Consider the following 16,462-nt stretch of genomic DNA (forward strand, 5'->3'; position numbering starts at 1 on the left):
CAGCCATACGTACAGGGATATGAATCAGCAACAATACGTACAGGGATATGAATCAGCAGCAATACGTATAGGGATAGGAATCAATAGCAATACACACAGGGGATAGGAATCAATAGCAATACACACAGGGATAGAAATCAGAAGCCATACACACAGAGATAGGAGTCAACAGCAATACACACAGGGGATAGGAATCAGAAGCAATACACACAGGGATAGGAATCAATAGCAATACACACAGGGATAGAAATCAGAAGCAATACACACAGAGATAGGAATCAACAGCAATACACACAGGGGATAGGAATCAGAAGCAATATACACAGGGATAGGAATCAACAGCAATACATACAGGGATAGGAATCAGAAGCAATACACACAGGGATAGGAATCAGAAGCAATATACACACAGGGATAGGAATCAACAGCAATACATACAGGGATAGGAATTAGTAGCAATACACACAGGGATAGGAATCAATAGCAATACACACAGGGATAGGAATCAGAAGCAATATACACAGGGATAGGAATCAACAGCAATACATACAGGGATAGGAATCAGAAGCAATACACACAGAGATAGGAATCAGAAGCAATATACACAGGGATAGGAATCAACAGCAATACATACAGGGATAGGAATCAGTAGCAATACACACAGGGATAGGAATCAATAGCAATACACACAGGGATAGGAATCAGCAGCAATACACACAGGGATAGGAATCAGCAGCAATACATACAGGGATAGGAATCAGCAGCAATACACACAGGGATAGGAATCAGCAGCAATACACACAGGGATAGGAATCAACAGCAATACATACAGGGATAGGAATCAGCAGCAATACACACAGGGATAGGAATCATTAGCAATACATACAGGGATAGGAATCAGCAGCAATACACACAGGGATAGGAATCAACAGCAATACATACAGGGATAGGAATCAGCAGCAAAACACACAGGAATAGGAATCAGCAGCAATACACACAGGGATAGGAATCGATAGCAATACATACAGGGATACGAATCAGCAGCAATACACACAGGGATAGGAATCAGCAGCAATACATACAGGGATAGGAATCAGCAGCAATACACAGAGGGATAGGAATCAGCAGCAATACACACAGGGATAGGAATCAGCAGCAATACACACAGGGATAGGAATCAACAGCAATACATACAGGGATAGGAATCAGCAGGAATACATACGGGGATAGCAATCGACAGAAATTCACACAGGGATAGGAGTCAACAGCAATACATACAGGGATAGGAATCAGCATCAATACACACAGGGATAGGAATCAACAGCAATACATACAGGGATAGGAATCAGCATCAATACACACAGGGATAGGAATCAACAGCAATACATACAGGGATAGGACTCAGTAGCAATACACACAGGGATAGGAATCAACATCAATACACACAGGGATAGGAATCAAGAGCAATACATTCAGGAATAGGAATCAGCTGCAATACACACAGGGATAGGAATCAGCAGCAGTACACACAGGAATAGGAATCAGCAGCAATACATACAGGGATAGGAATCAACAGCAATACATACAGGGATAGGAATCGACAGGAATTCACACAGGGATAGGAATCAGCATCAATACACACAGGGATAGGAATCAACAGCAATACATACAGGGATAGGAATCAGTAGCAATACACACAGGGATAGGAATCAGCATCAAAACATACAGGGATAGGAATCAGCAGCAATACACACAGGGATAGGAATCAACAGCAATACACACAGGGATAGGAATCAGCAGCAATACACACAGGGATAGGAATCAGCAGCATTACATACAGGGATAGGAATGAGCAGCAATACACACAGGGATAGGAATCAGCAGCAATACACACAGGGATAGGAATCAAGAGCAATACATTCAGGAATAGGAATCAGCTGCAATACACAAAGGGATAGGAATCAGCAGCAATACACACAGGGATAGGAATCAGCAGCAATACACACAGGGATAGGAATCAGCAGCATTACATACAGGGATAGGAATGAGCAGCAATACACACAGGGATAGGAATCAGCAGCAATACACACAGGGATAGGAATCAGCAGCAATACATACAGGGATAGGAATCAGCAGCAAAACATACAGGGATAGGAATCAGCAGCAATACACACAGGGATAGGAATCAACAGCAATACATACAGGGATAGGAATGAGGAGCAATACGCACAGTGATAGGAATCAGCAGCAATACATACAGGGATAGAAATCAGAAGCAAAACACACAGGGATAGGAATCAAAAGCAATACATACAGGGATCGGAATCAGCAGCAATACATACAGGGATAGGAATCAATAGAAATTCACGCAGGGATAGGAATCAGCAGCAATACATACAGGGATAGGAATCAGCAGCAATACAAACGGGGATAGGAATCGACAGAAATTCACACAGGGATAGGAATCAACAGCAATACATACAGGGATAGGAATCAGCATCAATACACACAGGGATAGGAATCAACAGCAATACATACAGGGATAGGACTCAGTAGCAATACACACAGGGATAGGAATCAACATCAATACACACAGGGATAGGAATCAAGAGCAATACATTCAGGAATAGGAATCAGCTGCAATACACACAGGGATAGGAATCAGCAGCAGTACACACAGGAATAGGAATCAGCAGCAATACATACAGGGATAGGAATCAGCAGCAAGACACACAGGGATAGGAATCAGCAGCAATACATACAGGGATAGGAATCAGCAGCAATACATACAGGGATAGGAATCAGCAGGAATACACACAGGGATAGGAATCAACAGCAATACATACAGGGATAGGAATCAGAAGCAATACACACAGAGATAGGAATCAGAAGCAATATACACAGGGATAGGAATCAACAGCAATACATACAGGGATAGGAATCAGTAGCAATACACACAGGGATAGGAATCAATAGCAATACACACAGGGATAGGAATCAGCAGCAATACACACAGGGATAGGAATCAGCAGCAATACATACAGGGATAGGAATCAGCAGCAATACACACAGGGATAGGAATCAGCAGCAATACACACAGGGATAGGAATCAACAGCAATACATACAGGGATAGGAATCAGCAGCAATACACACAGGGATAGGAATCATTAGCAATACATACAGGGATAGGAATCAGCAGCAATACACACAGGGATAGGAATCAACAGCAATACATACAGGGATAGGAATCAGCAGCAAAACACACAGGAATAGGAATCAGCAGCAATACACACAGGGATAGGAATCGATAGCAATACATACAGGGATACGAATCAGCAGCAATACACACAGGGATAGGAATCAGCAGCAATACATACAGGGATAGGAATCAGCAGCAATACACAGAGGGATAGGAATCAGCAGCAATACACACAGGGATAGGAATCAGCAGCAATACACACAGGGATAGGAATCAACAGCAATACATACAGGGATAGGAATCAGCAGGAATACATACGGGGATAGCAATCGACAGAAATTCACACAGGGATAGGAGTCAACAGCAATACATACAGGGATAGGAATCAGCATCAATACACACAGGGATAGGAATCAACAGCAATACATACAGGGATAGGAATCAGCATCAATACACACAGGGATAGGAATCAACAGCAATACATACAGGGATAGGACTCAGTAGCAATACACACAGGGATAGGAATCAACATCAATACACACAGGGATAGGAATCAAGAGCAATACATTCAGGAATAGGAATCAGCTGCAATACACACAGGGATAGGAATCAGCAGCAGTACACACAGGAATAGGAATCAGCAGCAATACATACAGGGATAGGAATCAACAGCAATACATACAGGGATAGGAATCGACAGGAATTCACACAGGGATAGGAATCAGCATCAATACACACAGGGATAGGAATCAACAGCAATACATACAGGGATAGGAATCAGTAGCAATACATACAGGGATAGGAATCAGCATCAAAACATACAGGGATAGGAATCAGCAGCAATACACACAGGGATAGGAATCAACAGCAATACACACAGGGATAGGAATCAGCAGCAATACACACAGGGATAGGAATCAGCAGCATTACATACAGGGATAGGAATGAGCAGCAATACACACAGGGATAGGAATCAGCAGCAATACACACAGGGATAGGAATCAAGAGCAATACATTCAGGAATAGGAATCAGCTGCAATACACAAAGGGATAGGAATCAGCAGCAATACACACAGGGATAGGAATCAGCAGCAATACACACAGGGATAGGAATCAGCAGCATTACATACAGGGATAGGAATGAGCAGCAATACACACAGGGATAGGAATCAGCAGCAATACACACAGGGATAGGAATCAGCAGCAATACATACAGGGATAGGAATCAGCAGCAAAACATACAGGGATAGGAATCAGCAGCAATACACACAGGGATAGGAATCAACAGCAATACATACAGGGATAGGAATGAGGAGCAATACGCACAGTGATAGGAATCAGCAGCAATACATACAGGGATAGAAATCAGAAGCAAAACACACAGGGATAGGAATCAAAAGCAATACATACAGGGATCGGAATCAGCAGCAATATACAGGGATAGGAATCAATAGAAATTCACGCAGGGATAGGAATCAGCAGCAATACATACAGGGATAGGAATCAGCAGCAATACAAACGGGGATAGGAATCGACAGAAATTCACACAGGGATAGGAATCAACAGCAATACATACAGGGATAGGAATCAGCATCAATACACACAGGGATAGGAATCAACAGCAATACATACAGGGATAGGACTCAGTAGCAATACACACAGGGATAGGAATCAACATCAATACACACAGGGATAGGAATCAAGAGCAATACATTCAGGAATAGGAATCAGCTGCAATACACACAGGGATAGGAATCAGCAGCAGTACACACAGGAATAGGAATCAGCAGCAATACATACAGGGATAGGAATCAGCAGCAAGACACACAGGGATAGGAATCAATAGCAGTACATACAGGGATAGGAATCGACAGAAATTCACACAGGGATAGAAATCCGAAGCAATACACACAGGGATAGGAATCAATAGCAATACACACAGGGATAGGAATCAGCAGCAATACATACAGGGATAGGAATCAAGAGCAATACACACAGGGATTGGAATCAGTAGCACCACATGCAGGGATAGGAATCAGTAGCAATACACACAGGGATCGGAGTCAACAGCAATACATACAGGGATAGGAATCAATAGCAATACACACCGGGATAGGAATCAACAGCAATACACACAGGGATAGGAATCAGCAGCAATACACACAGGGATAGGAATCAGTAGCAATACACACAGGGATCGGAATCAACAGCAATACATACAGGGATAGGAATCAGCAGCAATACACACAGGGATAGGAATCAACAGCAATACATACACGGATAGGAATCAGCAGCAAGACACACAGGGATAGGAATCAATAGCAATACACACAGGGATAGGAATCGACAGAAATTCACACAGGGATAGAAATCCGAAGCAATACATACAGGGATAGGAATCAGCAGCAATACAGACAGGGATAGGAATCAGCAGCAATACATACAGGGATAGGAATCAGCAGCAATACACAGAGGGATAGGAATCAGCAGCAATACATACAGGGATAGGAATCAGCAGCATTACATACAGGGATAGGAATCAGCAGCAATACATACGGGGATAGAAATCGACAGAAATTCACACAGGGATAGGAATCAGCAGCAATACATACAGGGATAGGAATCAGCAGCAATACACATAGGGATAGGAATCAATAGCAATACATACAGGGATACGAATCAGCAGCAATACACACAGGGATAGGAATCAGCAGCAATACATACAGGGATACGAATGAGCAGCAATACACACAGGGATAGGAATCAGCAGCAATACATACAGGGATAGGAATCAGCAGCAATGCACAGAGGGATAGGAATCAGCAGCAATACACACAGGGATAGGAATCAGCAGCAATACACACAGGGATAGGAATCAGCAGCAATACATACAGTGATAGGAATCAGCAGCAATACATATGGGGATAGGAATCGACAGAAATTCACACAGGGATAGGAATCAACAGCAATACATACAGGGATAGGAATCAGCATCAATACACACAGGGATAGGAATCAACAGCAATACATACAGGGATAGGAATCAGTAGCAATACACAAAGGGATAGGAATCAGCAGCATTACATACAGGGATAGGAATCAGCAGCAATACATACGGGGATAGGAATCGACAGAAATTCACACAGGGATAGGAATCAGCAGCAATACATACAGGGATAGGAATCAGCAGCAATACACAGAGGGATAGGAATCAATAGCAATACATACAGGGATACGAATCAGCAGCAATACACACAGGGATAGGAATCAGCAGCAATACATACAGGGATACGAATCAGCAGCAATACACACAGGGATAGGAATCAGCAGCAATACATACAGGGATAGGAATCAGCAGCAATACACAGAGGGATAGGAATCAGCAGCAATACACACAGGGATAGGAATCAGCAGCAATACACACAGGGATAGGAATCAGCAGCAATACATACAGTGATAGGAATCAGCAGCAACACATACGGGGATAGGAATCGACAGAAATTCACACAGGGATCGGAATCAACAGCAATACATACAGGGATAGGAATCAGCATCAATACACACAGGGATAGGAATCAACAGCAATACATACAGGGATAGGAATCAGTAGCAATACACACAGGGATAGGAATCAACATCAATACACACAGGGATAGGAATCAAGAGCAATACATTCAGGAATAGGAATCAGCTGCAATACACACAGGGATAGGAATCAGCAGCAGTACACACAGGGATAGGAATCAGCAGCAATACATACAGGGATCGGAATCAGCAGCAAGACACACAGGGATAGGAATCAATAGCAATACATACAGGGATAGGAATTGACAGAAATTCACACAGGGATAGAAATCCGAAGCAATACACACAGGGATAGGAATCAGCAGCAATACACACAGGGATAGGAATCAGCAGCAATACATACAGGGATAGGAATCAAGAGCAATACACACAGGGATTGGAATCAGCAGCAACACATGCAGGGATAGGAATCAGTAGCAATACACACAGGGATCGGAATCAACAGCAATACATACAGGGATAGGAATCAATAGCAATACACACAGGGATAGGAATCAGCAGCAATACACACAGGGATAGGAATCAACAGCAATACATACAGGGATAGGAATCAGTAGCAATACACACAGGGATAGGAATCAACATCAATACACACAGGGATAGGAATCAAGAGCAATACATTCAGGAATAGGAATCAGCTGCAATACACACAGGGATAGGAATCAGCAGCAGTACACACAGGGATAGGAATCAGCAGCAATACACACAGGGATAGGAATCAGCAGCATTACATACAGGGATAGGAATGAGCAGCAATACACACAGGGATAGGAATAATCAGCAATATACACAGGGATAGGAATCAACAGCAATACATACAGGGATAGGAATGAGCAGCAATACATACAGGGATAGGAATCAACCGCAATACATACAGGGATAGGAATCATTAGCAATACATACAGGGATAGGAATCAGCAGCAATACACACAGGGATAGGAATCAACAGCAATATATACAGGGATAGGAATCAGCAGCAATACACACAGGGATAGGAATCATTAGCAATACATACAGGGATAGGAATCAGCAGCAATACACACAGGGATAGGAATCAACAGCAATACATACAGGGATAGGAATCAGCAGCAAAACACACAGGAATAGGAATCAGCAGCAATACACACAGGGATAGGAATCAATAGCAATACATACAGGGATACGAATCAGCAGCAATACACACAGAGATAGGAATCAGCAGCAATACATACAGGGATAGGAATCAGCAGCAATACACAGAGGGATAGGAATCAGCAGCAATACACACAGGGATAGGAATCAGCAGCAATACACACAGGGATAGGAATCAACAGCAATACATACAGGGATAGGAATCAGCAGCAATACATACGGGGATAGGAATCGACAGAAATTCACACAGGGATAGGAATCAACAGCAAAACATACAGGGATAGGAATCAATAGCAATACACACAGGGATAGGAATCAGCAGCAATACACACAGGGATAGGAATCAGCAGCAATACATACAGGGATAGGAATCAAGAGCAATACACACAGGGATTGGAATCAGCAGCAACACATGCAGGGATAGGAATCAGTAGCAATACACACAGGGATCGGAATCAACAGCAATACATACAGGGATAGGAATCAATAGCAATACACACAGGGATAGGAATCAGCAGCAATACACACAGGGATAGGAATCAACAGCAATACATACAGGGATAGGAATCAGCAGCAAGACACACAAGTATAGGAATCAATAGCAATACATACAGGGATAGGAATCGACAGAAATTCACACAGGGATAGAAATCCGAAGCAATACACACAGGGATAGGAATCAATAGCAATACACACAGGGATAGGAATCAGCAGCAATACACACAGGGATAGGAATCAGCAGCAATACATACAGGGATAGGAATCAATAGCAATACACACAGGGATAGGAATCAGCAGCAATACACACAGGGATAGGAAGCAACAGCAATACATACAGGGATAGGAATCAGCAGCAATACACACAGGGATAGGAATCATAAGCAATACATACAGGGATAGGAATCAGCAGCAATACACACAGGGATAGGAATCAACAGCAATACATACAGGGATAGGAATCAGCAGCAAAACACACAGGAATAGGAATCAGCAGCAATACACACAGGGATAGGAATCAATAGCAATACATACAGGGATACGAATCAGCAGCAATACACAAAGGGATAGGAATCAGCAGCAATACATACAGGGATAGGAATCAGCAGCAATACACAGAGGGATAGGAATCAGCAGCAATACACACAGGGATAGAAATCAGCAGCAATACATACAGGGATAGGAATCAGCAGCAATACATACGGGGATAGGAATCGACAGAAATTCACACAGGGATAGGAATCAACAGCAATACATACAGGGAGAGGAATCAGCATCAATACACACAGGGATAGGAATCAACAGCAATACACACAGGGATAGGAATCAGTAGCAATACACACAGGGATAGGAATCAACATCAATACACACAGGGATAGGAATCAAGAGCAATACATTCAGGAATAGGAGTCAGCTGCAATACACACAGGGATAGGAATCAGCAGCAGTACACACAGGGATAGGAATCAGCAGCAATACACACAGGGATAGGATCAGCAGCAATACACACAGGGATAGGAATCAACAGCATTACATACAGGGATAGGAATGAGCAGCAATACACACAGGGATAGGAATAAGCAGCAGTATACACAGGGATAGGAATCAACAGCAATACATACAGGGATAGGAATGAGCAGCAATACATACAGGGATAGGAATCAACAGCAATACATACAGGGATAGGAATCAGCAGCAATACATACAGGGATAGGAATCAGCAGCAATACATACAGGGATAGGAATCAACAGCAATACATGCAGGGATAGGAATGAGGAGCAATACGCACAGGGATAGGAATCAGCAGCAATACATACAGGGATAGAAATCAGAAGCAATACACACAGGGATAGGAATCAAAAGCAATACATACAGGGATCGGAATCAATAGAAATTCACACAGGGATAGGAATCAGCAGCAATACACACAGGGATAGGAATCAGCAGCAATACAAAATGGGATAGAAACCAGAAGCAATGCACACACGGATAGGAATCAGTAGCAATACACACAGGGATCGGAATCAACAGCAATACATACAGGGATAGGAATCAAGAGCAATACACACAGGGATAGGAATCAGCAGCAATACACACAGGGATAGGAATCAACAGCAATACAAACTGGGATAGAAACCAGAAGCAATACACACAGGGATAGGAATCAGCAGCAATACACACACGGATAGGAATCAGCAGCAATACACACAGGGATTGGAATCAGCAGCAACACATGCAGGGATAGGAATCAGTAGCAATACACACAGGGATCGGAATCAACAGCAATACATCCAGGGATAGGAATCAAGAGCAATACACACAGGGATAGGAATCAACAGCAATACATACAGGGATAGGAATCAACAGCAATCCACACAGGGATAGGAATCAGCAGCAATACATACAGGGATAGGAAACGACAGAAATTCACACAGGGATAGGAATCAACAGCAATACATGCAGGGATAGGAATCAATAGCAATACATACAGGGATAGGAATCAATAGCAATACATACAGGGATACGAATCAGCAGCAATACATACAGGGATAGGAATCAACAGCAATACATACAGGGATACGAATCAGCAGCAATACATACAGGGATAGGAATCAACAGCAATACATACAGGGATAGGAATCAGCAGCAATACACACAGGGATAGGAATCAAGAGCAATACATACAGGGATAGGAATCAGCAGGAATACACACAGGGACAGGAATCAACAGCAATACATACAGGGATAGGAATCAGCTGCAAAACACACAGGAATAGGAATCAGCAGGAATACACACAGGGATAGGAATCAATATCAATACATACAGGGATACGAATCAGCAGCAATACACAAAGGGATAGGAATCAGCAGCAATACATACAGCGATAGGAATCAGCAGCAATACACACAGGGATAGGAATCAGCAGCAATACACACAGGGATAGGAATCAGCAGCAATACATACAGGGATAGGAATCAACAGCAATACATACAGGGATAGGAATCGACAGGAATTCACACAGGGATAGGAATCAGCATCAATACACACAGGGATAGGAATCAACAGCAATACATACAGGGATAGGAATCAGTAGCAATACACACAGGGATAGGAATCAGCATCAAAACATACAGGGATAGGAATCAGCAGCAATACACACAGGGATAGGAATCAACAGCAATACACACAGGGATAGGAATCAGCAGCAATACACACAGGGATAGGAATCAGCAGCATTACATACAGGGATAGGAATGAGCAGCAATACACACAGGGATAGGAATCAGCAGCAATACACACAGGGATAGGAATCAAGAGCAATACATTCAGGAATAGGAATCAGCTGCAATACACAAAGCGATAGGAATCAGCAGCAATACACACAGGGATAGGAATCAGCAGCAATACACACAGGGATAGGAATCAGCAGCATTACATACAGGGATAGGAATGAGCAGCAATACACACAGGGATAGGAATCAGCAGCAATACACACAGGGATAGGAATCAGCAGCAATACATACAGGGATAGGAATCAGCAGCAAAACATACAGGGATAGGAATCAGCAGCAATACACACAGGGATAGGAATCAACAGCAATACATACAGGGATAGGAATGAGGAGCAATACGCACAGGGATAGGAATCAGCAGCAATACATACAGGGATAGAAATCAGAAGCAAAACACACAGGGATAGGAATCAAAAGCAATACATACAGGGATCGGAATCAGCAGCAATACATACAGGGATAGGAATCAATAGAAATTCACGCAGGGATAGGAATCAGCAGCAATACATACAGGGATAGGAATCAGCAGCAATACAAACGGGGATAGGAATCGACAGAAATTCACACAGGGATAGAAATCAACAGCAATACATACAGGGATAGGAATCAGCATCAATACACACAGGGATAGGAATCAACAGCAATACATACAGGGATAGGAATCAGTAGCAATACACACAGGGATAGGAATCAACATCAATACACACAGGGATAGGAATCAAGAGCAATACATTCAGGAATAGGAATCAGCTGCAATACACACAGGGATAGGAATCAGCAGCAGTACACACAGGAATAGGAATCAGCAGCAATACATACAGGGATAGGAATCAGCAGCAAGACACACAGGGATAGGAATCAATAGCAATACATACAGGGATAGGAATCGACAGAAATTCACACAGGGATAGAAATCCGAAGCAATACACACAGGGATAGGAATCAATAGCAATACACACAGGGGTAGGAATCAGCAGCAATACATACAGGGATAGGAATCAAGAGCAATACACACAGGGATTGGAATCAGTAGCACCACATGCAGGGATAGGAATCAGTAGCAATACACACAGGGATCGGAGTCAACAGCAATACATACAGTGATAGGAATCAATAGCAATACACACCGGGATAGGAATCAACAGCAATACACACAGGGATAGGAATCAGCAGCAATACACACAGGGATAGGAATCAGTAGCAATACACACAGGGATCGGAATCAGCAGCAATACACACAGGGATAGGAATCAGTAGCAATACACACAGGGATCGGAATCAACAGCAATACATACAGGGATAGGAATCAGCAGCAATACACACAGGGATAGGAATCAACAGCAATACATACAGGGATAGGAATCAGCAGCAAGACACACAGGGATAGGAATCAATAGCAATACACACAGGGATAGGAATCGACAGAAATTCACACAGGGATAGAAATCCGAAGCAATACATACAGGGATAGGAATCAGCAGCAATACAGACAGGGATAGGAATCAGCAGCAATACATACAGGGATAGGAATCAGCAGCAATACACAGAGGGATAGGAATCAGCAGCAATACACACAGGGATAGGAATCAGCAGCAATACACACAGGGATAGGAATCAGCAGCATTTCATACAGGGATAGGAATCAGCAGCAATACATACGGGGATAGGAATCGACAGAAATTCACACAGGGGTAGGAATCAGCAGCAATACATACAGGGATAGGAATCAGCAGCAATACACATAGGGATAGGAATCAAAAGCAATACATACAGGGATACGAATCAGCAGCAATACACACAGGGATAGGAATCAGCAGCAATACATACAGGGATACGAATGAGCAGCAATACACACAGGGATAGGAATCAGCAGCAATACATACAGGGATAGGAATCAGCAGCAATGCACAGAGGGATAGGAATCAGCAGCAATACACACAGGGATAGGAATCAGCAGCAATACACACAGGGATAGGAATCAGCAGCAATACATACAGTGATAGGAATCAGCAGCAATACATACAGGGATAGGAATCGACAGAAATTCACACAGGGATAGGAATCAACAGCAATACATACAGGGATAGGAATCAGCATCAATACACACAGGGATAGGAATCAACAGCAATACATACAGGGATAGGAATCAGTAGCAATACACAAAGGGATAGGAATCAGCAGCATTACATACAGGGATAGGAATCAGCAGCAATACATACGGGGATAGGAATCGACAGAAATTCACACAGGGATAGGAATCAGCAGCAATACATACAGGGATAGGAATCAGCAGCACTACACAGAGGGATAGGAATCAATAGCAATACATACAGGGATACGAATCAGCAGCAATACACACAGGGATAGGAATCAGCAGCAATACATACAGGGATACGAATCAGCAGCAATACACACAGGGATAGGAATCAGCAGCAATACATACAGGGATAGGAATCAGCAGCAATACACAGAGGGATAGGAATCAGCAGCAATACACACAGGGATAGGAATCAGCAGCAATACACACAGGGATAGGAATCAGCAGCAATACATACAGTGATAGGAATCAGCAGCAACACATACGGGGATAGGAATCGACAGAAATTCACGCAGGGATCGGAATCAACAGCAATACATACAGGGATAGGAATCAGCATCAATACACACAGGGATAGGAATCAACAGCAATACATACAGGGATAGGAATCAGTAGCAATACACACAGGGATAGGAATCAGCAGCAATACACACAGGGATAGGAATCAAGAGCAATACATTCAGGAATAGGAAACAGCTGCAATACACACAGGGATAGGAATCAGCAGCAGTACACACAGGGATAGGAATCAGCAGCAATACATACAGGGATCGGAATCAGCAGCAAGACACACAGGGATAGGAATCAATAGCAATACATACAGGGATAGGAATTGACAGAAATTCACACAGGGATAGAAATCCGAAGCAATACACACAGGGATAGGAATCAGCAGCAATACACACAGGGATAGGAATCAGCAGCAATACATACAGGGATAGGAATCAAGAGCAATACACACAGGGATTGGAATCAGCAGCAACACATGCAGGGATAGGAATCAGTAGCAATACACACAGGGATCGGAATCAACAGCAATACATACAGGGATAGGAATCAATAGCAATACACACAGGGATGGGAATCAGCAGCAATACACACAGGGATAGGAATCAACAGCAATACATACAGGGATAGGAATCAGTAGCAATACACACAGGGATAGGAATCAACATCAATACACACAGGGATAGGAATCAAGAGCAATACATTCAGGAATAGGAATCAGCTGCAATACACACAGGGATAGGAATCAGCAGCAGTACACACAGGGATAGGAATCAGCAGCAATACACACAGGGATAGGAATCAGCAGCATTACATACAGGGATAGGAATGAGCAGCAATACACACAGGGATAGGAATAAGCAGCAATATACACAGGGATAGGAATCAACAGCAATACATACAGGGATAGGAATGAGCAGCAATACATACAGGGATAGGAATCAACCGCAATACATACAGGGATAGGAATCAGCAGCAATACATACAGGGATAGGAATCAGCAGCAATACACACAGGGATAGGAATCAACAGCAATATATACAGGGATAGGAATCAGCAGCAATACACACAGGGATAGGAATCATTAGCAATACATACAGGGATAGGAATCAGCAGCAATACACACAGGGATAGGAATCAACAGCAATACATACAGGGATAGGAATCAGCAGCAAAACACACAGGAATAGGAATCAGCAGCAATACACACAGGGATAGGAATCAATAGCAATACATACAGGGATACGAATCAGCAGCAATACACACAGAGATAGGAATCAGCAGCAATACATACAGGGATAGGAATCAGCAGCAATACACAGAGGGATAGGAATCAGCAGCAATACACACAGGGATAGGAATCAGCAGCAATACACACAGGGATAGGAATCAACAGCAATACATACAGGGATAGGAATCAGCAGCAATACATACGGGGATAGGAATCGACAGAAATTCACACAGGGATAGGAATCAACAGCAAAACATACAGGGATAGGAATCAGCATCAATACACACAGGGATAGGATTCAACAACAATACATACAGGGATAGGAATCAGTAGCAATACACAAAGGGATAGGAATCAACATCAATACACACAGGGATAGGAATCAAGAGCAATACATTCAGGAATAGGAATCAGCTGCAATACACACAGGGATAGGAATCAGCAGCAGTACACACAGGGATCGGAATCAGCGGCAATACACACAGGGATAGGAATCAGCAGCAATACACACAGGGATAGGAATCAGCAGCATTACATACAGGGATAGGAATGAGCAGCAATACACACAGGGATAGGAATAAGCAGCAATATACACAGGGATAGGAATCAACAGCAATACATACAGGGATAGGAATGAGCAGCAATACATACAGGGATAGGAATCAGCAGCAAAACATCCAGGGATAGGAATCAGCAGCAATACATACAGGGATTCGAATCAGCAGCAATACACACAGGGATAGGAATCAACAGCAATACATACAGGGATAGGAATGAGGAGCAATACGCACAGGGATAGGAGTCAGCAGCAATACATACAGGGATAGAAATCAGAAGCAATACACACAGGGATAGGAATCAAAAGCAATACACACAGGGATAGGAATCAGCAGCAAAACATACAGGGATAGCAAACAGCAGCAATACACACAGGGATAGGAATCAACAGGAAAACACACTGGTATAGGAATCAATAGCAATACACACAGGGATAGGAATCAGCAGCAATACACACAGGGATAGGAATCAACAGGAAAACACACAGGTATAGGAATCAATAGCAATACACACGGGGATAGGAATCAGCAGCAATACACACGGGGATAGGAATCAAGAGCAATACACACAGGGATAGGAATCAATAGCAATACATACAGGGATAGGAATCAGCAGCAATACACTCAGGGATAAGAATCAATAGCAATACATACAGGGATAGGAATGAACAACAATACATACAGGGATAGGAATCAATAGCAATACACACAGGGATAGGAATCAGTAGCAATACACACAGGGATAGGAATCAGTAGCAATACACACAGGGATTGGAATCAATAGCAATACACACAGGGATAGGAATCAATAGCAATACACACAGGGATGTGAATCAACAGCAATACACACAGGGATCGGAA

The sequence above is a fragment of the Chiloscyllium plagiosum genome, unplaced genomic scaffold, assembly GCF_037043375.1.
Source record: "Chiloscyllium plagiosum isolate Xiang-an unplaced genomic scaffold, Cpla_swu_hap1 HiC_scaffold_24, whole genome shotgun sequence".
NCBI lineage: Eukaryota > Metazoa > Chordata > Chondrichthyes > Orectolobiformes > Hemiscylliidae > Chiloscyllium > Chiloscyllium plagiosum.